Source organism: Mustela putorius, unplaced genomic scaffold (assembly GCF_011764305.1).
Source record: "Mustela putorius furo isolate JIRA1106 unplaced genomic scaffold, ASM1176430v1.1 tig00003901_pilon_pilon_pilon, whole genome shotgun sequence".
NCBI lineage: Eukaryota > Metazoa > Chordata > Mammalia > Carnivora > Mustelidae > Mustela > Mustela putorius.
The window spans coordinates 15,529,657-15,557,437 of record NW_025422049.1 but is presented as its reverse complement, the minus strand read 5'-3'; positions in this window follow the sequence as shown (position 1 = coordinate 15,557,437).

The following is a 27,781-nucleotide window of genomic DNA, read 5'->3' as shown; positions in this document are numbered from 1 at the left end:
AACTGAGGCAGAGAATGTTTAAGAAAATTCTCTAAGGACACATAGTAAGTGCTAAGATGGGGATTTGAATTAAGGCAGTTTGACTCTAGAACTTATCATTTTAATCTCCATATAATACCACCTATCTCATTACATAACTAAAGCCCTCCCTAATTTTGTATTAGTATATATGTACACATATTTTATTTCAAAGACAATGATCTGGAAGGATGTGTTTCAAACTGATAATAGTGACTTATGCAGCAAGTTATATATCATATGATTATTGTGGGGCAGAGGAGTGAGATGATGTCGGCCAAGAGACACCTTAACTCATTTATGTGATTTGAAATATTAATAAGGAAAATAAAGAATATAGCTATGTGTTATTTCTGTAACTTAAAATATTTTCAAAAGAAGCTATTGATTTCTATTTCTGATAATGGCCAATATAGCACCTGCCAGACCAACCCTCCTGCAGATAAAAATGTAAACTCTGGACAAAATTTGAAAAACAACTCCTTTAAGAGACAGAAAAGCAACAGAATGCAGGCAGGTTCTGGAGTGGAGTCAACACTTAGTCAAAGAGAATGGCATACAGCAAGTTTCCTTTTTTTCACAATATTTTGGCCAAGGACAGGCCCTTGTCCTTGCCATGTGGAGGCAGCTAATGCTCTGATAGCAAACTGACAATTTTTCTGGATTGAATAACCATAGGATAGGATTTGGGGCAACCATGGCTGCTAGGGAGTGAAGGAAAACTCTGAGAAAGAAAATCAGCAAAGAGGAGAAGGTATGAATTCTGTCTATAAATTCTTCCCAAATCTTTGTTGACCACTGAAATTTGGAGGTGCAGAGTGGACTCCAAGAAGTTTAGCTAAGGATAAAACAATTGATCTGAGATCAAGCTGTCTCCCAGGAATCAGAGATGGCAGTTTAAGTCCAACAAATTTAGCTGCCTAAAACAAAAATATCAACACTCCCCAGGGAAGTACAACACTACCCAGAGTTCCCACAATGTAATCTTCATGAAGTCCATGTTTCAGTCCAAAACTTATGTGATAGGGAAAGTATCAGGAAACGATGTCCCAGTCTATAAAGAACAAACATTTAATGAAGAGCAACTCTGACATGATTCGTGTTGGAATTAGCAGACAAGGGTTCTCTAAGCTGCTATTATAATTATATTGCTTACTATGTGCTACCTACTATGCAGGTAAATGTGCTCAATGAAGGAATATACCTAAAATGAATGTGAATATTGGGAAACTTTGCAGAGAAATAGAAACTATAGAAAGGAAACAGTTGAGGGGAACCTGGGTGGCTCAGTCAGTTGAGCGTCTCTCTCTCTCTCTCTCTTTTTTAAAGATTTTATTTATTTACTTGACAGAGAAAGCACAAGCTGGGGGAGGTTCAGAGGGAGAGGGAGAAGCAGCCTTCCAGCTAAGCAAGGAGCCCGATGTGGGGCTCAATATCTCAGGACCCTGGGATCATGACCTGAGCTGAAGGCAGACATTTAACTGACTGAACTACCCATGCGTCCCTAGGGTCTGACTCTTCATTTCCGCTAGGGTCATGATCTCGGAGTCATGAAATCAAGCCCTGCATCAGGCTCCGTGCTGGACATGGAGCCTGCTTAGGATTCTGTCTCCCCCTTTTCCCCTCTCCCCCAACTCACATGAGTTTGTTCTCTCTCTCACACACACAAAAATGAAACAAATGAAAATTTTCACACTGAAAAATATAATATCTGAAATTTTAAAAAATACCAAATGGACTTCATAGCAAAATGTTGATGAAAAAATGAGGCAATAGACTTGAAGGCAAATCCATAGAATTGATCCAATCTGAAGAAAAAAGAAAAAATAGGGGGAAAAACCCCTAAGACTAATATGTATCCTCGAGGAACTGTGGGGGCAATATCAAAAGTCTTAATTCATGTGCAACTGAAGTTCCAGAAGGAAAGGAGAAAGGAAGCGACTGAAGCAGAAGAAAAACTTTCTGAAGAAATAATGCCTGAAAATATTCCAATTTTGATGGAAGATACACATTTACAGATTCAGGAATCTCAGTGAATCCCAAGCAGGATAAATACAAAGAAAGCCACACTTAGGCAAATCACAGTCAAATTGATGAAAACCAAAAAAAGAAAAGAGAAAATGAGACATTATGCAGGGGAACAATGATTCAAATAATCTAGAAATGACCCAAATGTTGACATGAGTAGGGGAAAAAAAGGAAATGCCGAAAACAGTGGAGTAATATCTTTAAAGTGCTAAAAAGTAAAAAACAGGGACGCCTGGGTGGCTCAGTTAGTTGGGCAGCTGCCTTTGGCTCAGGTCATGATCCCAGTGCCCTGGGATCGAGTCCCTTGCTCCGCAGGGAGCCTGCTTCTCCCTCTGACTCTGCCTGCCACTCTGTCTGCCTGTGCTCTCTCTCTCTCTCTCTCTCTCTGACAAAAAAGAAAAAGCACCTCTTAACCTAGAATTCTGTATCAGAGAAATCCATCAAAAATGAAATTGAAATGAAAATGGCTTTACATAGAAAGAAAATAGGAGACTTTGTGTCCAGTAAATCTGTACAACAAAACATGACAAAGGGAGTTATTTAGGCTGAAAGAAAATGATGCCAGATGAAAACTGGAATCTTCAGGAACAGAAACTATCTGAAATGGTTACATATCCAGTAAATAGAAAAAAAAAAGATTTTTCTCTGAATTTCTTTAAAATACACATAACCTTTTAAAGCAAAGATTATAACATTATCACATTGGATTTAAAGTGTACAGAGATATGAGGCACCTGAGTGGCTCAGTCATTTAAGGCTCTGACTCTTGATTTTGGCTCAGGTCATGATCTCAGGATTGTGCTATCAGGCCCCCCACATAGGGCTCTTCCCTGTGTATGAGGCCTCTTCAGGAATCTCTCTCCCTCTCCCTCTGCCTCCCAACTCACATATGTGCACTCTCTCTCTCCCTAAAAATTTTTAAAAATAAATTGTACATAGATATAATGTCTCTGAGAGCTATAGCACACAGATAGGAAGGGAGGTAAATTGACTTAAACAGCTGAGAGAGTTCTATATTTTATGTGAGAAGGTAAGAGATGAACTCTAGGTAGATGAAGAAAAGTAAAGGATATATATTGTAATCCCTTGAACAACCACTTAAGGTGTAACACAAGGAAAATATAACAACTAAAATGTCAATGGATAGATTTTAATTTAGAATGGAATTGCAAAAATATTCTCCTCTGGCATTTGATAGAAATGTACAAGCTAATTCTAAAATTTATCTCAAAACAGAAAGAATATAGATATCTAAAGCAAGCTTGAAAAAAATGAAGTCAGAAAACATGCATTACTTGACTTCAGTGCTTACGGTAAAACCACCGTAATCTAGACCGTATGGTATTGACATAAGGATTGACACATAGAGCAATGGAATAAAATGATAAAACCCAGAAATAGACCCACACTTATATGGGTTTTTTTTAAAGATTTTTAAAAAGGTTTTGTCTATTTTTTTTTTTTTTGACAGAGAGAGACACAGCAAGAGAGGGAACACAAGCAGGGGGAGCGGGAGAGGGTTATGATCTGGGATCATAACCCGAGCCAAAGGCAGATGCCCAATCACTGAACCACCCAAGCGCCCCTGGTCACTTGATTTTTGACAAAAGTGCCACACAATCCAATAGGGAAAATAGTCTTTTCAATAAATGATGCTATAAAACTGGATTATCTAAACAAGAAAAAAAAATGACCTTCATTCCTATCTCAAATCATACACAAAAATTAATTTAAGCAGGATCATATACCTAATTTAAAGCTTAAGCCATAAATCTTTTAGAAGAAAACACAAGATCATATGTCTATCACCTGGGGGTAGATGAAGGTTTCTTAGATAGGACACAGGGGAGGGGCAAGATGGCGGAGAAGTAGGAGACCTTGTTTCAACCAGTCCCCTAAAGTGAGCTAATTATCTACAAGAACACTCTGAACAACACAATAAAAAAGGATAGGACACAGAAAAGAATAATCCTATAATAAAAATATTGATAAATTAGACCACCAAAATTAAAATCAGCTCTTTATCAAACGACGCCATTAAGAAAATAAGTACATTAACCACATAATAGGAGAAAATACTCACAAATCATATATCTAATAAAGGACTGGTATTCAGGATATATAGAGACAAATAATCTAATTAAAATGGACAAAATATCTCAGCAGAATTTTCACAAAATAAGATACATGAATGGCCAATGAATGCATGAATATGTACTCAAAATCATTAAGTCATTAGGGAATTGCAAAATAAGTTCATAATGAAATACCACCACGCATTCAAAAGGATGGCTAAAATTAAACAGAATAACACCACCAAATATTAGCAAGCATGTGGAACAACTAGAACTTGCATAGATTTTTGCTGGGAGTGTAAAATGGTATAACCACTTCGGAAAAAATATCTTGCGGTTATTTATAAAACAAAATATACAGCAACCCTAATACCTAAAAATTCTATTCCTTAGTATTCCCAAGAGAATGAGATATTCCCAAGAGAAATTAAATCATTTGTCCACATGAAAACTTGTATATGAATGCTCATAACATCTTTATTTATAATATCTCCAAATTGAAAACAGTTCATTTGTCCATTAATAAGTGAATGGTTAAAAAAAATAACCATGGATGGGGTTGGGAGGGAGACAAACCATAAGTGACTCTTAATCTCACAAAAAAAACTGAGGGTTGCTGGGGGGAGGGGGTTGGGAGAAGGGGGGTGGGGTTATGGACATTGGGGAGGGTATGTGCTTTGGTGAGTGCTGTGAAGTGTGTAAACCTGGCGATTCACAGACCTGTACCCCTGGGGATAAAAATATATATTTATAAAAAATAAAAAATTTGAAAGTGAAAAAAAAATAACCATGGGATAATCATACAATGGAACGTTATCTACTCAGCAATAGAAGGGAATGAATCACTAATACAACGACATGGATGAATCTTAAAAATATTATGCTGAATGAAAGGATCTTTCAGTGATGTTGGTAAATACCAAGTATGAACTGTATGGTTCCATTTATAGAAATTTCTAGAACAGGCAAGATTAATCTATGGTAAGAAAAAAAAAAGAACAGTGGTTGCCTGAGGCAGGGCTTAGGGTAGGGACTGACTGTAAAGGGACACGAGAAATTTTCTGAGGTGATGGTGGTGGTGTGTATGTGGAAAGGGGTTTGGGTTACATATGTTTATTAATTTTGCGTAACTCACTGGTGTTTCTATCAAGATTTGTACATCTCGTTTTATGTGACTTCAACCTCAAAAGAAAAACGTGCCATAAACAAATTCTGAACTCTAGCTCATGATAGGCATGATAAAGTATTCAGGGAAAAGTTTACTGTCTGCCATTTACTTTGCCATGTATCAAAATGATAAGATGATGAACGTGCATGGAGGGAAGGGGAGGTGAAGTGCATGGTAATGCCAAGTACAATAAAATGTAAACTGTAGAATCTAGGTATTTGGTTTCTGGGTGTTCACTATGAAATTCTTTCAAGTTTCTGTATGTTTTAAAATACTGATAACAAAATGTTGGAAAACAAAAATGATGGTTGTTATGATCATCTAGAAATATATTTTTCTCCCCACATCTCTTCCTGTGTCTGATTTCCCCATTCTCACCCATATTTAGCATTTGACTTGCCCTCTCCAATTTTGTTCTCTGGGTTATAGTTTATCTCCTCACACTTCTTATGCACCGCCCCCCCCCCAACCGATCCTCTAACTCCCATTTCTACCACAACTCCATTTCATACTGCCCTCTGATAAGGGATGCAGTTTGCTTGCCCATTAAACTTCTTTAATGGCCTTGTGCCAACTGATTGAACCTCCCATCTCAGGACCCAGAATACCTCTCTGACTCCCACTGAAAAGGATTAGCTTCTAGGCTCATCATTTAGAGAGATATAAGCTCACAGAACAGGGGGAATTACAGGTAGACACACAAAGGTATCCATCCGGGCTTGCACAGCTGAACATGGCCTTCTATGGAGTTTTTGTCTTACCTTCCCTTCAGATCAAATGTGATGACCTCAGTTTATTGCAAAGACAGTTTGCACAAAAAGTGGGGCCCAGGCAGCGTCATCAAGGCTTTCCCTGACAGCATATGTTTGTTTGGAAAACAAAAGAAGTCCAGAGATCTTAGAAGAAGTCCAACTAGCTTGAGCACTGGTACACATTCTAGTTAGTTTCTCGAGTAAAGATTGTGAGCTAAGCTTGAAAGGAAATAGGTCTCCAAATCCTCCAGACCTGATGTCAGGACATCTAGCCCAGTGATTCTCACCCTTGACTGCACATTACCCAGGCACTGGTATTTTTCAAAGTCTCCCCAGGTGATTCTAGTGTGTAGGCCCAGCAAGACAGATAATTAAATCAGGATCCACTGGCATAGCCATACCAGTTGGGATGATATTGAGGATGCTTTCAGTGATGTTGGTAAATACCATGAGACACAAGTGCCCTGGACACTTCCTCTTTTCCAGCCAGAACCCCCAGTTTCCCTACAGTCAGTAACTAAATGGTTAATGCCTGGCACAGCAGGAGTCCTCCAGAACCCTGCTTCAGCAGTTAGTCAGATTCCATTCTCATTAGTCAGTGCCCAGCACTGTACCCATTATTAAATATTTTGAATACCACTTCTGCAGCCAGCGTTGAAAGCCACTGATCTAGTCAATTCTGACAGGCCTCTGAGTATTTCATCTGTACCTCATCAAATAGCCAGTTTGATTACATTTCCATGTTTCTGTGCACATAACTAGGCTTGTGACCTTAAGCAAGTCATTTCCTGGCTCCAAATCCCATCTGAAAAATTACACGGCTAAAATAGGTCCTTTTAAAGCATGCTTCCAACCCTGAATTGTGGGATACTGTGATTCTGTGAATCATGAATTAGGCAAAGCTTTAAAAAAATGCTCCAAGAGAAGGGAGAGCCAAATGGAACCAGCCTTTCATAAGCCGATCCAAACCAGCCAAAGAAAACCCCCCAGTGTGTGTTAATTTATGTGGCTCTTCTTAGGAGGCACGAATCCTTCGTGAAGCTATACTCCCACCCACCAAGTTATATGGGCTTCGAACCTGAAGCATAAAGATGAATTCTTCCTAACTGAGGCCAAAGATGCCAATGGTAGTAGAACTGCTTATGAAATTAGCCCCGTCCACTTTGAAAGGATGGCCTCACCATTTCGATTTATAGCTCCTTGCAGTAGTGATTTCCACAAAGACGTGACATACTGCAGGAAGACATTATCCACTCTACTTGTCCCATGTTTATTTGCCATTGGCTTCATTGAGTAACACTTGTTTGTGGATTAGAGGGGAGAAAAGAGTCAGTTGGTCTTTATTGGTCTCTCCAGACATTTAAACAGCTTCAAGCTGTCCTCTCCCAGTCTATGCCTCTTTTGGCCAAGTGTTCCTTTAGCTTTTTAGTCACAAAGCAATTCTCAGTTCCATGGCTGTTCAAGCACAGCTCGCTTTATGTGGATCTTTTCTCTTTTCTCTTGATCTTTCCCAAGGCAAGTTTCCCAAATGGTAACTGGAACCTTGTTTACAATAGTCCCAAGTGAGATGGTAAGTTGGCAATTAGGTAGTTCATGCAGTCATTGTAGATGGCTGGAATATAGCCAAGATCACTTGTGTATGCTGACAAGTAGTCAGCATACTTCCTGAATCACTTCAATTTGCACAGCAGAGGTGTGCCTGATCTACACTCATGACTCTGGAATGTACCTTTCTAGAACAGGTCTTTTTGCCCCATGTCTTGGGCCAATACCTTTCAAAGGAGTAAGCTCAACTTCTGTTGTACTGTGAAACTTCAGTGTAAAACTCCGAGCCTTCATCTCTGTGTGCCCCCCAATTACCCTATCCCAAAGCACACAATGGTCCTCCATGCCCCACTACTGAATTGTCCCATGTCCCTGAAGCCAGATATCAACAATCGAAGATAAAACTATTATAGGGGCACCTGGGTGGCTCAGTGGGTTGAGCCGCTGCCTTCGGCTCAGGTCATGATCTCACGTCCCGGGATCGAGTCCCGCATCGGGCTCTCTGCTCAGCAGGGAGCCTGCTTCCTCCTCTCCCTCTCTCTCCCTGCCTCTCTGCCTACTTGTGATCTCTCTCTGTCAAATAAATAAATAAAATCTTAAAAAAAAAGACTATTATATAACAGTACAAGGAGGTATATGATCTATTACCCAGTCAGGGCAGAGGGGACTGAATTAGAATGGAAGGAAGGATCTGGACCCATTTATCAATGAGAGGCCTGGTTGGGCTGGGCTGCTCCTTGGCAAATGCTTGTGAAGAGCTGACCAGATAGGTCTTTGACTTCCCTGCCTTTGCTTCATTCTGGGACTAGATCCTCTTCTCCACATGAAACTCTCTCCCTCACAGCATGAATCAGAAATTTCCAGTGTGCGCTGTACAAACACCACCTGTAACAGAGCCACCTGCCATACTGTTTAAAATGTGATTCCTGAGCCCTATCAAGGCAAAGGGAGACAGCCTAAAAATCAAAGAACTACTGCTCTTTATGTTGAGCAAATGACTTTGTTTACCTGAACTTTATTTCTTCAATTAACAAATGGGCAACCGCCTTCCTATTTTACAGGGCTGCTCAGAGAGCATTTCCACTTATATAATCCATAATTTTCAGTTTAGTGTATCTAAACATAGAGTCTTTCTTGTGTCTCTCACTTGCTTCCTTGTGTCTACTTTTCTGTGTACATCAGGGACACCACCATACTCTCCGGATCTCAGAATCAAACCTCAAAGTCCACAGCAAAGAATTAGGATGAATCCACTGTTTCTATTTTTGCTGTTCTTTATGGATGAATTTTTTTTCCAAGAGAAGTAAAGGGTGATAGGTTAAAGCTTGTTTTGTTATCATTGCATAGACATTATCACACCATCAACTTAAAAAAAGATTATATATATTTATTTGAAGGAGACTGAGAAAGAGCGAGCATGAGTGAAGGGAGAGTCAGAGGGAGAAGCAGACTCCCCACTGAGCAGGGACCCTCATGTAGGGCTTGATCCTACAACCCCCAAGACCACAACCTGAGACAAAGACAGACACTTAACGGATTGAACCACCTAGGTGCCCCAGAGCATCATCTTTTTAAAACACAATCTCCAAGCCCTTATCAGAAAGACACCCTTAGAAGGAAATTTGAAGGGTTCTGCAGAAATTCTTTTGCAAGAATTAAACATCTTTGTAAGGTACCAGTTGTATGTCTCAAATAACTACTCTTCCTTTGGATCCGTTTCAACCTGACCCATGAAATGTCTCCTCCCATTTGGAGTCTCAGCAACCACTCAATATATAGCTGAAGCCTCTCGGTTGAAGTCAAAGTCCAAAAGTTCCCACCTTCATTACATAGCAATTGCCCTTCATTATTACTAATTGAAAGCTTGTATTTAGGGGCATTATTTATTTGAGAGAGAGAGAGAGAGAGAGAGCGAAAGAGAGAGAGCGCACAAGCAGGGGGAACAGCAGGCAGAGGCAGGGAGAGAAGCAGTCTCCCTGCTGAGCAGGGAACCCAGCTCAGGTCTTGGTCCCAGGACCCCAGGATCATGACCTGAACCAAAGGCAGACACTTTCCAGGTACCCCTAGAACTTCATATTTTTAAACCTATGAGGAATTGTTATGTGTATATGGGGGAGCAAGTTCGGGAACCGGGGTAGGGTAAGAAAGAAAGAAAGCCTGGAGGAAGAGTCAATACTTAAATAAGCAAAACTCAAGAGAAGGGGAAGAAAGAAGAATAAGAGGAAATAAGAGCAAAAAATAAGGAGAATAATAGGGTCTAGACACATAGATACACACACTAATGGACTTAGAAGCAAGATAGAAAAAGAAAGAACGATATAAGGAAAAATGAAGAAGGGAGATTGAAAGGCAGTCAAAAAGATGTAAATAAGAGCAGAAAGACAGTAAATACCATTAATTGAGGGCCTACCCTTTCCCTGCTTTATAAGGATTATCTAATTTACTCCCCCCACCAGTCAACGCATGAGATAGACATTGACAGGCCCATATTCTACAGATAAAAAAGACGAGCTTCAGAGAACTTGAGAGACTTACATGAGGTCACACAGCTTGATAAACTGAAATTTGGCCCCAGATCTGAATGACCCCAAAGGTTGAGAGCTTAACCAGTGGGTTCACCACCTCCCATAAAAAGCCATGAGAAGAACAAAGAAAAGAGATGGGGAAGGGAGCTGAAATCCTCACACCTGTCCAGGCCAAACGGGTAGTATATGTGGGGAGAAGAGGCTTCTGGGCTTTGTCAAAGGCAGTGCAACTCTGCTCCCATTGATTATTGTCTTGTAGAAATGGGTATCACGTTTACCAGATACTGTTTTTCAAGTAAAGCTTGAAATTCAGATTTTTTAAAAAAGGAAATCTCATGATTATTTGATGTTAGCAAAAACTATATAAGGAAAAAACTACCTTGTAGGCCAAGCAAAACCCAATCATGGGCTGGATTTGGCTCATGTGCCACCAGTTTCCAACCTCTGATTAAAAAGAGCAGATTGCAGACCAAAAAGGAAGAAGAGAGAGATAATGAATCAGTGAGCAAGAAAGAGAGGAAAAGAGAAAGCAGAAGAAAATGAGAAAGATTTAAAAAAAGAAACAACCAGGAGCACCTGGCTGGCTCAGTGGGATAAGCTTCAGGCTCTTGGTTTGGGCTCAGGCCATGATTCTCAGGGTCATGGGAGGGAGATCCATAGCAGCTCCACACTCAGTGCAGAGTCAGCTTGAGATTTTCTATCTCCCTCTCCCTCTGCCCCTCCCCACCTCAAATAGATAGATAGATAGATAGATAATAACTTTAAAAAAAGGAAGCAACTAAAAAGTGAAGGATCAAATAAAAAGCAAAAAAAAAAAAAAAAAAAGGCCATCCCATGGGTTAGGAGAGGTGGAGCTGTTCCCTCAGGAAGCAATTGTTCCCCCTTCCAGGACATAAAGGAGAGGCAGTGGTAGTAGCAGCAAAAGGTGAGGCCCCTCAGAAGGTGAGGGCCCTACAGAATATTCCACAGAATAGATGCTGTAGTCTCCAGTCTGGGCCCCACGTGTCTCCCACAGGATGCTTTATCAGGTCAAACAGTCACCAGACCTCAAAAGGTTAGAAAGGATTTCAAAGATAATTCCTGCATAAAACTCCATCATTAAATTTTATCCCCACGCCTCCCCAAATGATAGTTTTTAGTATCACCCAGGGGCTTCGCAGAGAGCCAGACTGACAGGAGCCATTTCTGGGGACTAGATTCTCCACATGTATGTTAAAATATGTATTTTAGCAACTGAACGGGTTTCTCAGATTGTGATTTATCTTCAGTGTTTACACTGCACAAAATTACACTTTAAACTATAACATTTGCACTAATTTGTTTCTATCTGTTCACAAAGAGCTATTGATGAAGGTACTTTTGGATTGAGGCAGAATTTCAGAAGCTTCACCATTAACTAATGTCACAGGATGTTTGATCAAGACCAGAGACTGCTGTGCCAATTAAAGGTTTGGCTGATGACCATCTATCGCTTAATTCTAATTTAAACTTTCCACTACAAACAGCTATGCTCTACAATTTATTTCTGCTAATAATGAGGTGATTTCCAGGTTTATATAAAAAAATAATTCATAGTACAGTACAGGTAGTGGGCATGGGGATGAGCCAGAACTGCAAGATTGTGTGATGAATATCTTCTTTTTGTCACATCACTGCACAATCTACATCAAGAAGCTCACTAGATTATAAGTCTGGAAGTCTAAAATTGAAACCTTTTCTGAGTATGATGCCCCAGATTGAATATCGTCCGTTTCTTGTCCCCCACCTCCATGCCTTTTGGAGGATTATTTACTTTTTTAATAGTGGACCCTTGGAAATAAATAGCTTCAAACAAATCTTGATCCATGGGATCATAGACACTAGAATGGGGTGATGGGCTTAGGGACCTTCAAAAGACATCACGGCATGGTTACGTAGTCTTGAGGCACATCCTAGCTCTTGCCCAAATCTAAATTATGGGGCCTGTGAGCATGACTGGCCCTTTTAGTGATCTTTCTTTAAAATTATGAAATGATTTAAAAATCTGAGCTTATAGATACAAAGAACTAATGAGTGGTTGTGAGGGACAGGAGGTCAGGGATAGGTGAAATGCATGAAGGGGGGTCCAAAGGTACAAATTTCCAGTTATAAAATACATATCTCATGGGAATGTAATGTACAACATAGTGACTATAGCTATAATACTGTGTTGCATATTTGAGAGTTGCCAAGAGAGTAGATCTTAAAAGTTCTCCTTAGAAGAAAAAAATCTTTTCTGAGGATATGCAGGTACGGACGTTAACTAGGTTCATTGTGGTGATCTTTTTACGTATACACAAATATTGGATCCTTAAATTGCATACCTAAAACTAATATAACACTTTTGTTAATTATATCTCAATTTAAAAAATAAATACAAATTGGGAAAAAAACGATGAAATATTTCAAACATACTGTTATAAATGACAGCCCCATCTAACAGCTTTAAACAATCCTGATTTTATGCCCATGGAATCACTGGGTCAGAAATATTGGAAAGGCACCACGGGGAGAGCTGTCTCTGCTCCTTTGGTCACTCCACTGGGAAAACTTGAAGGCCGGGCATGACTTGATACCCAAGGGTGGGACTCATCAGAAGTCTTGTTCACCCACATGCCAGGTGCCTAGAGGAACTCAAAGACTAGAAATCCTATATGTGGCCTGTCCACACGACTGGTTTCCTCACTGTCCAGTTACTTTAGGGTGGTCAAAATTCTCACATGGTGGCTCAGGGCTCCAAGAGTGAGTGTCCCAGCAAGCACAGTGAAAACGGAAATCACCTTTCCTCATCTGGCCTCAGAATTCATAGTGTCACTCCTAAAACACCCTATGGGGGTACAAGTGAGCTTGCAAGATCCAGCAAGAATCCTAAAACTTGTATGGAACTGCAAAAAGATCTCAAAGAGCCAAAGCAATCTGGAGAAAGAACAGAGTTGGAGGTATCACACTTCCTGACTGTAAAGCATATTATGAAGCTATGGTAATCAAAACAGTTTGGTATTGGCACTAAAAGCAGACACATAGACCAATAGAACAGAAGAGAGACTCCAAAAATAAACCCATACATATATGGTTAATCTGTGACAAGGGCACCAAGAATACACAATAGAAAAAGGACAGTCTCTTCTCTAAATCATATTGGGGAAGCTGGACAGCCACATGAAAAAGAATGAAATAGGACCTATATACCACTTGCAAAAATTAACTCAAAATGAGTTAAAGGCTTTTAAATATAAGACTAAAAACACAAAACTCCCAGAAGAAAACCCAGAAGAAAACTCTCTGACATTTGGATATGACACCAAAAGCAGAAGTAACAAAAGTAAAAATAGAGTATTGGACCCATTTCAAACTGAAAAGCTTCTGCCCAGCAAAGGAAACAAGCAATAGAACAAAGGGGGAACTTATTGAATGAGAGATAGTATTTCCAAACCATATACCTGATAAGAGAGAAATATCCAAAATACATAAAGAACTCATTCAAATCAACAGCCAAAATTAATCGGATTCAAAGGGAGGCAATGGACCTGAATAGATATTTTCCCAAAGAAGACATGCAGATAGCCAACAGGTACATGAAAAAAGGCTCAACACCACACATCAGGGAAATACAAATCACACCTGTTGGAGGGAATATCAACTGGTGCAGCCACTAAAGAAAACAGTATGGAGGTTCCTCAAAAAATTAAAAATAGAACTACCTTCGTGCAGGGTGCCTGGGTGGCTCAGTCAGTTAAAGCGGCTTCCTTTGGTTCAGGTCATGAACCCAGGGTCCTGGGATCAAGCCATACGTGGGGCTCCCAGCTCAGCGGAGAGCCTGCTTATCCCTCTCCCTCTGCCTTCCACTTTGCCTACTTGTGTTCTCTCTCTCTCTCTCTCTTTGTCAGATAAATAAATATAATCTTAAAAAAAAAGACCTACTCCCATGAGGGCATTTCCACTTCTGGGTATATATCCAAAGGAAGCAAAATCAGTTTCTCAAAGAGATATCTGTACACCTATGTTTATTGCAGATTTATTCACAATAGCCAAAGAATGGAAACTGCCTAAGTGTCTGTTGTTAAAAGAATGCACAAAGAAAAATCTCTCTCTCCCATGACCCAGCAATGGCACGACTGGGTATTTACCCCAAAGATACAAATGTAGTGATCCAAAGGGGCATATGAACCTGAATGTTTACAGCAGCAATGTCCACAATAGCCAAACTGTGGAAAGACTCCAAATATCCATCGACAGATGAATGGATAAAGAAGATGTGTGTGTATGTGTATATGTATGTATGTATGTGTTTGTGCATACATATTATGCAGCTATCAAAAATGAAATCTTGCCATTTGCAACGACGGGGATGGAACTAGAGGGTATCATGCTAAATGAAATAAGTCAATCAGAGAAAGACAAGTATCATTTGACTTCTCTGATAGGCAGAATTTAAGAAACAACGCAGAGGATCATAGGGGAAGAGAGGGAAAAAATGAAAAAAGATAAAACGAGAGAGGGAGACAAACCATAAGAGACTCTTAATCTTAGGAAACAAACTGAGGGTTGCTGGAGGGGAGGGGGGGTAGGAGGATGGGGTGGCGGGGCGATGGGCTTGGGGAAGATATGTGTTGTGGTAAGCAGTGGGTGTTTTGTAAGATAGATGACTCATAGACCTGTACCCCCAAAACAGATAATGTATTCTATGTTAATTTTTAAAATAATAATTAAAAAATAAGAAAGGATTTATAGCAAATATAAGTAGATGTTCATGGGAAACACTTAAAATGCAAACCAGGAAATTGCAAACGCCCAGCTATAGACTTTGTCTGTGTCAGCCAAACGCTTGCCAATATTCAACAGTGGGTAAATGTCAGATTAACAAATTTTCTTGTTAAAAAAGAGTAGAGAGGGCACCTGAGTGGCTCAGTTGGTTGGGCAACTGCCTTTGGCTCAGGTCATGATCCTGGGGTCCTGAGATCAAGACCCACATCAGATTCCCTGCTCTGTGGAGAGCTTTCTTCTCCCTCTGCCTGCCACTCCCCCTGCTTGTGCTTGCTCTCCCTTTGTGTCAAATAAATAAATAAAATCTTTTTTAAAAAGAGTAGAAAGAAGAAAATGTACCTAAGGATTGGATTAAGAGTGCTATAAAAATAAACTTTCTTTTTATTAAAAAAAACTCTCTCTCTCCCTCTCTCTGTCTCTCAATGGAATATTGTTTAGCCATGAAAAGGGAAAACCCAACATCTATGACAACATGGATGCAATTGGAGGACATTATGCTAAGTAAAATAAGCAGACAGAGAAAGACATATGGATTTGCTGAGAGAGGTGATCTTAAGTGTTCACACAACACACACACACACACAGACAAATGGTAACTATGTGAGTGATGGATGTGTTAATTTGATTGTGGTCATCATGTCACAATGCATCTGTAGATCAAATAATTACCTTTGTATGCTTGAGACGTATACAATGTCATTGGTCAATTATACTTCTATAAAGCCAGTGGGGGGGGGGGGACGAAATACCAACAATAAAAAATTCAGCCACAGGGGACAGAGACCCCACCTATGTATAGGAAAAGTGCCAATGATTGTGCGGCCACGTTTTAAGACCACCACACATATAAAAATATAGGGAGTAATACAAAACACCCAAGTATCCCATGAACCAAAATGTATGCACTGATATTCTTGCTAGGTTTATTTCAGATGATTTTTTTTAACCAATGAAATGTCCATTTTAAAGAAAGGAGACAGCATATTGAGTTGCGTGGTTCAGTATCTGCATGCTTCTTATCCAGAATTCTCCAGAAGAAGGAGGAGGAGGGAGAGGAAGAAGAGGAAGAGGAAGGGGGGGAGAAGGAGGAAGAGAAGGAGGAGGGAGGAGGAGAATTATGACAGGTATCATTTTTGGATCTTTTGCTAGGTGCCAGGCACTGTACTTTTATGTAGGTTCCTCTCAACAACCCCTTTAAGTGGATATTAACACTATCCTCAGTTAACAAATAAGCAGGGGGAGGGGGCGGAGCCTGAGGCTTAGAGAGGCAAGTTGCCCAAGAACACAAAGCTGAGGGTTCTAGTCAATTCTACAAATATTTATTGAGAACCTCCTGTATGTCAAGCCAGATATGGCTCCTTGCCTTATTTATAAAATTTATAATCTGGAGGGAGTCAAGGCATAACAGTAAAGACTGTAGAAAATACTATAAGAGAAATAGAATAATGTCTTAGGGAAGCCAGGAGCACCAAGAATAGAGTCAATAAATCGAACCCAAACAGCCTAGTTCTAGAACTTGCATGCTCAACCCTTGTATTATACACAGCCAAATTCTTTAGTTTGGCTTGCTCTTTGAGACCTAATAAAGTTAGGTCTGTGGCATGTAGCATCCTTGCCTCTAACCACTAGATAGATGTATCTCCTCCTTTTTGCCTTCATATAAATTACTTTTGCCAGCAGTCATGGCTTCATGCATATTTAGTTTGTTTTTTGTCTAGATTGTTTCCTGGTAGAACTCTCTTGGCAGTAAGCAGGCTTGTCACAGGGAGATTCTCTAAGGCAGACATGTTTAGACTATCTTTAATAAAATAAAGTGGCCTCCCCCCATAATTAACAAGGTTGAGTATCTACTTAAACCTTACAATTCCTCAAGCCCTGATTCATCCATTCCGTATTACAAAGGTACAAGGCTGCTTTTATCACTCCGTAAAATAATCACTGAACGATTTTCTTGGAAACTCTAAAAGCTGGGAGGAAAAATTAAGTGGTTTGGGCCATTTGGGGATATAATTAGATCTTCCAGCACCATTTGAATAGGTTATATTGCCTGAGGACTTAGGAGAAAAAAAAGGTTGATGTTTTCACCCAAGTTGAACTCATGCATGTGATACACATATTTGCAAGATTCCCCATTATTTGCTAGTCCAGGTTTGCACTTTGTCTTGCAATTTAATTTTATGCCATTGACATGGTGGTTCTTAATGAAAACGTCACACTTTTTTTTTATGTCTTTCGAAATAATGACACAGGAAATGAGTTAGGTTCCCCTATGTGGCAAGCAAATAAATTAGAACAAATCCAGCAAAGACTCTTTCTTTGCCTGCACCTGCTCTATGCCTAGTTTCCTGGGGCTTAATGGAAGAAAAAAAAAAAAAAAACCAAAGGTCTCGACTTCTCAGATTGACCAATCTTATTGACTCAGAGTGGGTTTTTCTTTTTAAGCTTTGAAAATTTGAGATAGAATTCACATAGCATAAAATGTGCCCAATTCAGTGGTTTTTAGTATATTCGCAGAGCTGTGCAACCATCCCCATTATATAATTCCAGAACAATTTCATCACCCCTCAAAGAAATCCTCACACCCACATTCCATTCCCACCCACCTCACCCCCTGGCAACCACTAATCTACTTTGTCTCTAGAGATTTGCCTCTTCTGGACGTGTCACATAATGGGACCAGGAATATTTTGTCTCTTTTCCCCTTCACCCTTCTTCCTCTCTGACTCCCTGCAAAGTCAGTCTCCTGGAGTGCTAGAACAGCCATGTAGGATAATTGTAATTATATTATTATTTTAAAATTATTTTATTTTATTTTTTTAAGATTTTATTTATTTATTTGACAGAGAGAGATCACAAGTAGGCAGAGAGCCAGGCAGAGAGAGGAGGAAGCAGGCTCCCTGCTGAGCAGAGAGCCCAATGCGGGACTCGATCCCAGGACCCTGAGATCATGACCTGAGCCGAAGGCAGCGGCTTAACCCACTGAGCCACCCAGGCGCCCCTTAAAATTATTTTATAATAATTATTTAACTAATATATAATTATAATTATATAACTTTATCTATACATATAATATATAATAGTTTTATATAAAAATACAGCATGCAGATATACAATTCATAAAAGAATATAAAAATACATAAAATAATATATGAAATAATATGCATCAAGAGGAGCTGTGCTCATAGCTTTACTAACATTAATTCTTTTTAGAGAGAGAGAGAGAGAGAGTAGGCAGAGGGGCAGAGGGAGAGAATCTCAGACAGACTCCACACTGGGCAAGGAGCCTGACTTGGGGCTCGATCTCACCACCCCGGGATCATAACCTGAGCGGAAACAAGAGTCCATCACTTAACCCACCGAGCCAGCCAGGCATGTCTTACATTAACTCTTGATATAATAACGGAAGAAGGTAGCTATTATTACTATCCTTCCCATTTTACAGAGGATCAACCGGAGGCATAGAAAGAATGAGGGACATTCACGCAGCTAGCCAATGCCAGAGCTGAGATCTGCATGGTGTTCTGTGCCAGGGGCAGGAGGTAGAGGGGGCAGGCAGGGTGCTGAAAGAGAAGATTGGGTTCCTGTCCTAGTGATCTGGGAAAAGAACAAGATCTGTCACACACAGGCACCTGCGCACGCGCGTTCGCCATATCCAAGCGACAGCTTCAGGCCGCAGTTTTCAAGCATCAGCGTGCCTCAGAATCTCGGAAAGGTTTACCACAACACAAATCGGCCTCCAGAATTTCCAGTTCAGTGGGTCCCGGATAGGGCCAGAGAAACGCTCTTTCTAGCAAGTTCACGGCGCCGGTGCTGATACTGCTGACCAGGAACGTCAGGGGGAGACTGCGTCTTTCAACACAGCTGTCACAGAGCGCATCTGCTGCTGGAGCTGCTGGAAGTACAGTGACTCACACTTAGGAAAAGTATGAGCCGTATGGTGATGTCTGTGTTGCAGGAGGAGCTGGTTTACCTGAAGGAGGTGGTGAAAGGGAGCCCATCAGGGGACCAGTAGCATTAAGTCTCTCCCCCGCTTACAACTTTGCAGTGTTTGCCTCCCTTTGGCTCCAGGGCATCCAAGGTCCTTCACCTCCTGGCCCCTGTGAGCCTCTCCAGACTCACCGTCTGGACCTATCCGCTTCTCCACTTTACAATCCCACAATCTCCAGCGGCTCTGAGTTCCCAGTCTTCCACCTGCTTCATCCCGGTGGCTGTCTCCCCTGCCTGAAAGGTCCCCACTCAGGTCCTTCTTGCTCCTGAGCCAGACTACCTGGATTCAAATCCCAGCTTTGCCATTTACTGACCAAGTGATCTTGGGCCAGTTGATGAGCTCTGTGCCTCAGTGTCCTCATCTGTGAAATGGGAATAATAATAGTCCCTTCTTCACAAGGCTGTTAGAAGGATTAAGTGAGGTGACATTTTGGGGGTTAAGTTTCTATTTTCATTCCAGTGTAGTTAACAGACAGTGTGGTATTAGTTTCAGGCCTATAATACAGTGGCCTAGGAGAGAAGGCAGCATCTGAAGAAGCTCTTAGCACAGGGCTCAGTACTTGGGGAGGCTCGGTAAATGTTTGCGAGGGTGATTTTCACTTGCCACCATGGGACTGTAAGAAGCAGAGAGATCGTTCCTTCTCCAGGTAAGATCAAGATGCCTTTATCTCTGGAAGTCATTGGGAGGACTCGATGGTTTATCTATCGGTTCCTGCTTGTGATTGATTCTCGCGTCCCTGGACTTGACCTTTCCCTACCCCTTGCACCTCCTTCTCTTACTATGCTCAACAGTTCGCACCTAGTTTCCCAGCACTCACTACACTGTTAATAAGCTTTCTGCTCAGTCCGTTTCCTCTGCCTGAAACCCCCTCCCCTCCATTCTTTCCTGGACCATACCGGCCCATTCATCAAGACTCAGCTATTGCTGCCACCAGATCCAGGACTTCCCTGAGCAGCTGGATTGAAATGGGTGTCCTATCCTGTGCTCACCCGATCACAGTGCTTAGGATATTGTCATATAGGGTTTTGTCGTTGTTTTTATTTAGACATCAGTTTCCCCTTAGACCGTGCCTTTCTTTAGAGCCAAGCCTTTTTGGCTTCAGCATTGTACCCCTGGCACCTAGCATGACAGAGTATCGGCGCTTATTACAGAATATTGTCTCAACAACTATACAAACCCCATAGAGGACATCCAGCTGTAACCAAACAGGCTTAAGATTATCGTTAAAATGTCCACAAGTGGCCAAAGACAAGTTACCTTTCCTGAAAGTACAGCGTGGAAAACATCTGGGCATTCTTCCTGCGGCAGAGACAATGGTTAACTTGACCTATGATTCATGGGGGAGAAAAAAAGTGGCATTAAACCGAACTGGCCTCTCTGACTACTCAAAACCTTGAGAAGGCTGCCACCTTGTGACCAGAATTTAGAAATGCTGGAGAATGCGACCCGCCACTATCCACCAAGACTGACCCCTACACAGAGCCAAGATAAATGGCCAGTTTCTAGGGCCAAGGCAGGTGTGTGATGTGCATTTTCACCTGATAGATCTCGTTAATTGGGAACAATCAAGATCTGGGTATCTCACTTGGTAGTCACATCAAGTCCTATGAATGTGGTTGGTTGCTGATGAAGCGAAGTGGGGAGTTTTCCAGGAGAGTCCAGATGGAAACTGTTTGGGTCTCCCGGCCACAATCAGTGTCAGATAACATACCTTATTTTTTCAAATGAAAGCACGGTTGCCAAAGAGCTGCTTTCAGGCCTTATGCAATCTGATTGGCTGCACAAAGCAGTGAAGGAATAAGACACCATTAAATTTGACTCAAGTAATTTGATTGGCTGTCATATGTGTTAAAGAAACATATCCAAATGTATGCATGAGAGTCTGCAGTCATCCTGGAGCTGTGTACACTTTTTCTATGAACCCTGAAATATTTTAAAAATATGTCGCCCTTGGAATCGTCCTGAACCTGTTCTAAGAAATATTATAATCTACCACATATGTGTAGCCGAATGTGTACTGCATTTGGAGTCAAACAGACTTAGGTTGGTATTGTTGTTCGCTTACTAGTTGTGTGACCTTGGGCAAATTTCTTAGCTTCTCTGTGCCTCAGTGTCTTCATCTGCAAAGTACAAGTGAAATGATCCCCATCTCATTCTGGTTTTGTGAGCATTAAGGAAAGCATACATAATAATGAACCTAAAACCTCACCATTTACAGTTTGCAACTACTTGCATTTCGAACAAATAATTTCCGTGACTCCCTTACTACCCTGAAATGAAAAAGGAAACCCTTAGACAGTATAATGTACCCACCCTACACATAATTTTATATATCTGTCTATGTGTGTGTGCATGTGTGGATGTGTGTACGAGACAGAGAAAGGCCTAGCTGTAGTGCAAAGGAGAAATAAAAGTATTTATGATTAATCATGAGTCCATCTGTGGAGAGCTTGAGGCCATACCATGCTAGAAGACCTAAGGCGACAGGCCTGAACCTGCAGGAAACTCCAGGAAAACAAATGCTACAAATGCACACCCATACGGGGGCATTGATTTAATTACTACAGGCAGTGTTACTGTCGGCCACGGGGTCTTCAAAACTGTATAACAACTCTTGGAAGAGTTCTGAGCAAAACAGCATACAATTTTCCTTCCGTTTACATGTTGGTCACAGTCCTAGAAATTTCGTCCTCAAAATTTCAGCATATACTAAGACTAGGCCAAAAACAAACAAACAAACAAAACTTTGTGTCAATGTGCAAGGCAGAGTGAAGTTCTAGGCACAGATCACTACAAACAGATTTTTTTTTTTTAACCTACATAAATAACTGTGTGGAGTGGGGCATTCAAAACTTGGGCAGAATACAGGGCATTCTTCACCGTCTAAAACCATTTAGCATATTGGGAAGGTCAAGCCTTCTACCCACTAAATGTCAGCAGAGTGCCCCTCTGTGGAAACCGATCCTTGCCTTATACACCACTTGCATTCTGGAAAAACTCTGATACAGACACCAAGCTTCAAGGGCGAAACTGAGAGGCCTGATATACGTTACAGGGCTAGTCTGGAAGACAGTAATTTGGGGATGAACGCTCAGCTGTGGGTAGGACGGGGAGAAGGGTCTTTAAACCCGCAGATTTAGAGTCAAGAGCCTGGATGAGCCCTGCAGGGATAAGGGCGCGGTGGGGCTCGAGGGGTCTGGGGAGGGGACAGCGGCACTGATGATTGGAGAAAGTCTGGGAGTCACTGCTGGGTGGGCAGCCAGGGCCAGAATCAGGGCCTAAGCCAAAATGAACCCTCTGGAAAGGCAGCAAAACAGGAAGCGTAAAGAAGTATAACAACTAGAATTGAAACCGCAGGGAGAACAAGGGAAGAGAGTCTGCGAACAGTTTGTCTTCCATCCAGCCGATTAAAAGCACGGACTTGGAGGCAGACAGTTCTGGGTCCAAATCCCGGCCCTGCTACTTACTGAGTGACTTGAGGATAATTCCTTCAACTCTCAGAGGCTCACATTCCCTCATCTCTAAAGTGAGCATACTGATCAGCGCCCGCTTCCTCACTCGCCTGGTGCGCGTGTCATGAATGCCAGCCGTTATTATTACCTTCCCCTGCCAACCTGCTCTTCCTTCTGTGCCTGAACCTCACCGAGTGGCCTCATCATCCACCTGCTCAGCCACCCAAGCCAGATGACTATCTTTGAAGAAGTCTGGAAATGGGCTCTGACTTCCTCTTCCTCAAAATCCCGCTGATTTTGCCTTAGAAATTTCTTTGGCATCTGCAACTTGTCCTTCATCCCCACTGCTGGGCTTTCTATTTCTATCCCTGATAAAGCCCCCCCCATCACCTGTTTTTGGAGCCCATCTGGGGAGCATGGCTATACCTGGGGAGGTAGCGACAACTAGTTCTGGGATTCTGCTCCAGTGAAGTCTTGGTGCCTGGGTGGTGATAGGTGGGACATTGATCCTGAATGGGTGGGAGGAAATGAAACACAGCAGAGAGGCCCCTGGGTGGCTCAGTCAGTTACACATGCAACTCTTGGTTTCAGCTTGGGGTCGGGATCTCAGGATCATGGGAATGGCCGGACGTCGGGCTCCGCAGTAGGCATGGAGTCCGCTTGGGATTCTATTCTAAACAGAGAAGACTATGGACTAAAACTTAAAAGAGAAGCCCAGGGAATAGTCAGAGGTATTGCATGACAGAGCAGGCTCGAGCAGTGACTAAGGCCATGGACTGCGGGGTCAGCCTTCCTGGGTCTACATTCAGACTCTGCTTCTTGCCAGCTGTTTGACCTTGGGCAAGTGACTTTCTCTCTCAGTGCCTCAGTTCCCTCATCTCTAAACTGGAACTTAAAATAGTACCTATGTCAGAGTTGCTGTGAAGATTCCATAATTTATTATATGCAAATAGCTTAGAAGGGTGCTTGGCACATAGTCATTGTGAAAAGTATTTGTTAGAAGACAGAGAAATTTAAGAGAGAGTTAAGCCTGGACTGTGAACAAAGTATGGGCCCAGGATCGTATTTCTGATGGGTGATGGTGGCCCCACACGGGGCAACAGCAGCCAGCTGGCTTGGAGGCACCCTGTTGGAATAGGCTCGATGGCGCTCTTGCCACGACTCACCCCACCCCCACCCAACCAACTTCAGCCATCCTAAGGGCAGCCTTTTTCAGGTTAGTGTGACAGAAGGCTACAGCCCTCGGCAGTGCACCTTCCTTCCAAAGGAATTGCTTGCTCCCTGGGGCTTAGCAGCAGCAGGACAGCAAGTGCAGAGGACTAGAACAGTGCCCAGTGGAAAGCAGGAATTGCTGTATATCCTGAAGGGCCCTGGAGGGATCCTTTTCCAGATTAGTGGATTCCTTTCTCACCTGACTCCATGCCAATGATCCAGACAGGGAGAGAGAGGCCAAGGAACCCTCCGTTTCTAGAATGTTCATTTAGCAGTGTAAGTACCTCTGCAGCAGGTCTGGAAACAGCTGAACCACAGATGGGAGTACAGGAATGATCACAGTGAAGCCCAGAGACAGAGGGTCTCATAGGATCTGGAGCAGTCGCTGTCTGAAAAGCTGAGATGTGGTGCAAACCGCAGGCCGTTATCAGACACAGAAACTGTCTGCAACATGTATAAAATGGCAGAGTTGGCTTTGGTCCTGCTCCTGAATTTGATCAGGGATGTACCTGATGTGGAAGTCCCACTTTGCACTGCCCTGAGTTCCCTAGGGGTTCATCCAAGATGTGGGGAAATACTGGAATTGTGAAGGGTTCCATATGGTCACGGAAGTGATATGGCAGAGTCCTGGCAGACCTAGAGTTCTCAATTTTACTTTCTACTGAGTACTGGGTCCCTGCCAGTGGGGTTAGCGGGACAGGTAGCTGGGTTGATGAAGCTTGGCCAGGACTTCGTGCAGGAATGGTTGTAGAGGCAACTGCTGGCAAAATCCTGAGATGTACAGGCTGAAAGAGGCAAGGTGAAGCTGAGAGGTAAGGTTTGTGGGCAGCATTATATCTTCCCTGAACATTCCCATGGTGGACTCTTCTGTGTGCCTCAGGGGTTGTTCATGTTCCGAATCACCTTCTGGGGACTGCTCATGTTGGGGTTGCCTTGAGCCATGTGCATTGGCTGGGGAAAGGTCCCCAGAGTTCTTCAAAGCCTCTTAGCCTACCAGGAGTCTGGAAGTTGTTACCACATGTCCTGGTTTTTGCCAGGGTCCAACACACTGTGACTGGAGGTGGGATGGGGGAGATTGGGGTTCAGTTAGGGTCTAGAGCAGGATTTTTTTTTTTATGTAGTTACCCTTTTATCAGAAAGCAGTGCTGGGCTTCTTGATGGGCAGACTGACTAAATACACATAAGAGGCACGGAGAATGTTTAACTTCAACGGCATTATCCAGAACTCTGCAATCAGGAAACCTAGAAATAAGTCCCTGGAAATTCAGCAAAATCACATACACTTCAGTTTTACTTTTATTTTCAGTTTTATGTGAGGGGGACACCTAGTCTTTTCAGTGTTCTCAGGCTTTTGAGGGTTCTAGTGGGGCCATGCCAACAGACACCCCAATCTCAGAATAGTGACCTTTACTGTGATGGGCTCCTTTGGAGTGGAGTCCCCTCCTGGCCACCAACTCGTACAATGGTGCCATCTGGTGGTGCATGCTTGTACTGTGGCGTTTTCAGCCCAAGCAGAGCTGTTCCAGTCTCCTGGGAGAGGAAGGGTGGGCTCCTGCAGCAAAGGTGAGGGCTGGCTTCATGATATGACAGCTTCTACCTACATTTCTGTTTTATCCTGCTTGTAGTTTAAGCATTCCAGAAACCCAGCCTTCCCAGCATAGGCCCCCAATGCAGACCATCTCTCCAGTTTCCTGGGCCAGAGCTAGAGAGAACTCCTAAGAGCTAGGATTCTTGACTCCGGGCCACATGGAGACCTTAGGAAGATGAATCAAACAAGCTAAGTAGGAATAATAGGAAGATCCACGAAGTGGACAGAACCCATTTTTAGAAGCACATTTTTAAATGAATCAAACAAGCTAAGTAGGAATAAAAGGGAAACACATTATATTGAAGCACAGTTCTCAAAATATTAAAAGTGAATTTGTGGTAGAGCAATTTATGTGCTGCTTGATCACAGGTAAAATGACAAGATCTAGTGGCAGATCTCATTACTGCCATCACTTCATAGCAGCGACGAGCAGGAACATTACTTGGAGATGGGGGCGGCTGTTTCAATGTGATATGCAATGCAACCATCTGTGACTTCTACCGATGACAAAGTCAGAGGTACTGCTTAGACCACTGTGGGCTGTTGCTTATGCTTCTAACTGGAGGAAACGGTACACTGAATGGAAAGAAACTGAAGTTAGAACTTAGTCAAGACAAGGATGTGCTTTTCTGCATCTGAGTTTCCATATCCTCTCTACAGATAAACCCCATCGGTGGACGCTGGGCTAGGGAGCCCTGCATTAGAGCATCTCTGGGCCAGTGGGGGCTGGAAATGGCTGCTCTGGCTAACCCCTCTGAGAGCCGTCAGGACATGCCTAGAAGATCCTGAGAGGGAACTGACAGGCTGCTAGAACAGTGCCCCTTCTCTGCCTCCTGCTCCCCTGTGCTCAGGCTCTTGTACAAAGAGGAATTGCAGGGGTGGGGAGGGGGAGGGGGGCCAGGAACAGTAGTAATTCTCAGGGTTTTCTTTTTTTCTGAGACCATTTCCTCTTCTCTCCAGAGGGTGGCGTAGAGGCAGGGCTGGAGATCCCTTGGCATTCGCACCCCGAGGCGTCATCACCCACAGAGGAGCAGCTCTGGCCAATCTGTGGCTGACTTAGCTGCCAGAATAAGCACCTGCCAAGAACAATCAGCCTTTTCCTGTCCCCAGACAGCAGGTGATGGCTCTGCGGAGCAGTCCTGAGTTGGAGACAACCTGTTGGAGACTCCCCACCCCTCAGAGTCTGGAGACCAAGGATGGCCCAGCCAGAAGAGGAAAAAGCAGCTGAAGTTGAGGTTTGGTCCTGCAGGATGAGAGGAAGATGGGGCATTCTTCCTGAGACTTGCCAGACCACAAAACCTGGAGGGCCATCCAAGGCAGATTTTTTCGAAGAAGAATAAAGGTGGGATGCTAGAGAAAGATGCAGTCTCAGACCAAAGTTTAAGGTCCAGGGATTGCCCAAGAAGCCAATCAAGGGATCTGAACAGCCAGAGCATCACCCAGAGTCATTCTGTGTGAATTCAGCAGTATGAAACCTGAGGTTTTTAGACTCAATTAAGTGCTCCTCCTGTCCAAGAAAGACACACAGCAAGGTGTATGAGCATGCAGGTACTGAAGCCACACTGCCCAGCATGTGTTCCAGCCCTGCTTCTTACCAACTGTGTGGTCTTGGGGAAGTTATTCAACCTCTCTGCTCCTCTCCTGCCTTATCTATAAAATGGGGATGAAAATAATACCCAACTTCCTAGGTTACTGTGAAAGTTAAAATTAGGCAAGGCAGGTAATGTGCCTGGGACAGTGCCTGGCAGACAGTATGAATTCAGTACATATTATCTTTTATTATAATATCCTGCCAAAGGCAGGAGGGCTGTGTAGTTAAACATGTAGGCTCTGGCCTTCGAGAAAGTTAGGTCCTAGCGCTCCGCCATGCATTTTCTGTTCAATTTTAGGGAAACTTCTCATTCTCTCTGAGCCTCAGTTTCCTTATCTGTGAGATGGGAATAATACTAACATCCCAGGATCGTTGTGAGGATTACATGAGATACTAAGTGTAAAGTGACTGACATAAACGTAGGATTCTCTCAGTGTTAACTTGAAGTATTGACCTGTGGATTGCAAACAGGTAGATTTAAGAGTGGCCCCCAAAGTCAGTACTTGATTAAAAGAAATTGAAAGAAAACACAAAATATTATTGATAGTGGTTTCCTTTAGTGGGAATGACTAGGGATAAGGGGCAGAAGGTGAGAAAGATGTCCCTACAATGAATTTTGTGCTTTAATCTTCTTGTATTTTTTTATTACCCTGCGTGAATTACAAAGTTCAAGAAATACTAAAGGGTGTCAATAATTACGGACCATCTGTGATCACTTTATATCTTTTTATTAAGGGGGAAAGACCATGAATCAGGACCCATGACCAGAGAATTTGGTGCTGAGGACTGAGATGCAGCCCTCTTCAGAAGGCAGTGTGGTAGTGACCAGTCCTGAAGATATCTGCGTGCAAAGGAAGATGTGGGTAGTCTTTGTGTGGATGTGGACAATAACCACTGTTTTTGTGGCCGAGAAATGGCTTGGTCTATTATGATGTTCAAAGTAGTAAATTTCAAATGATGGGCTGTGGATCTGCTGTTGCAAAATCTAGAGGTCCTAGTTGAACCTCCCAGGACCCTCAGGTTTGGAGTTTCTTTGGGTTTGGCCCAGGGACCTGTA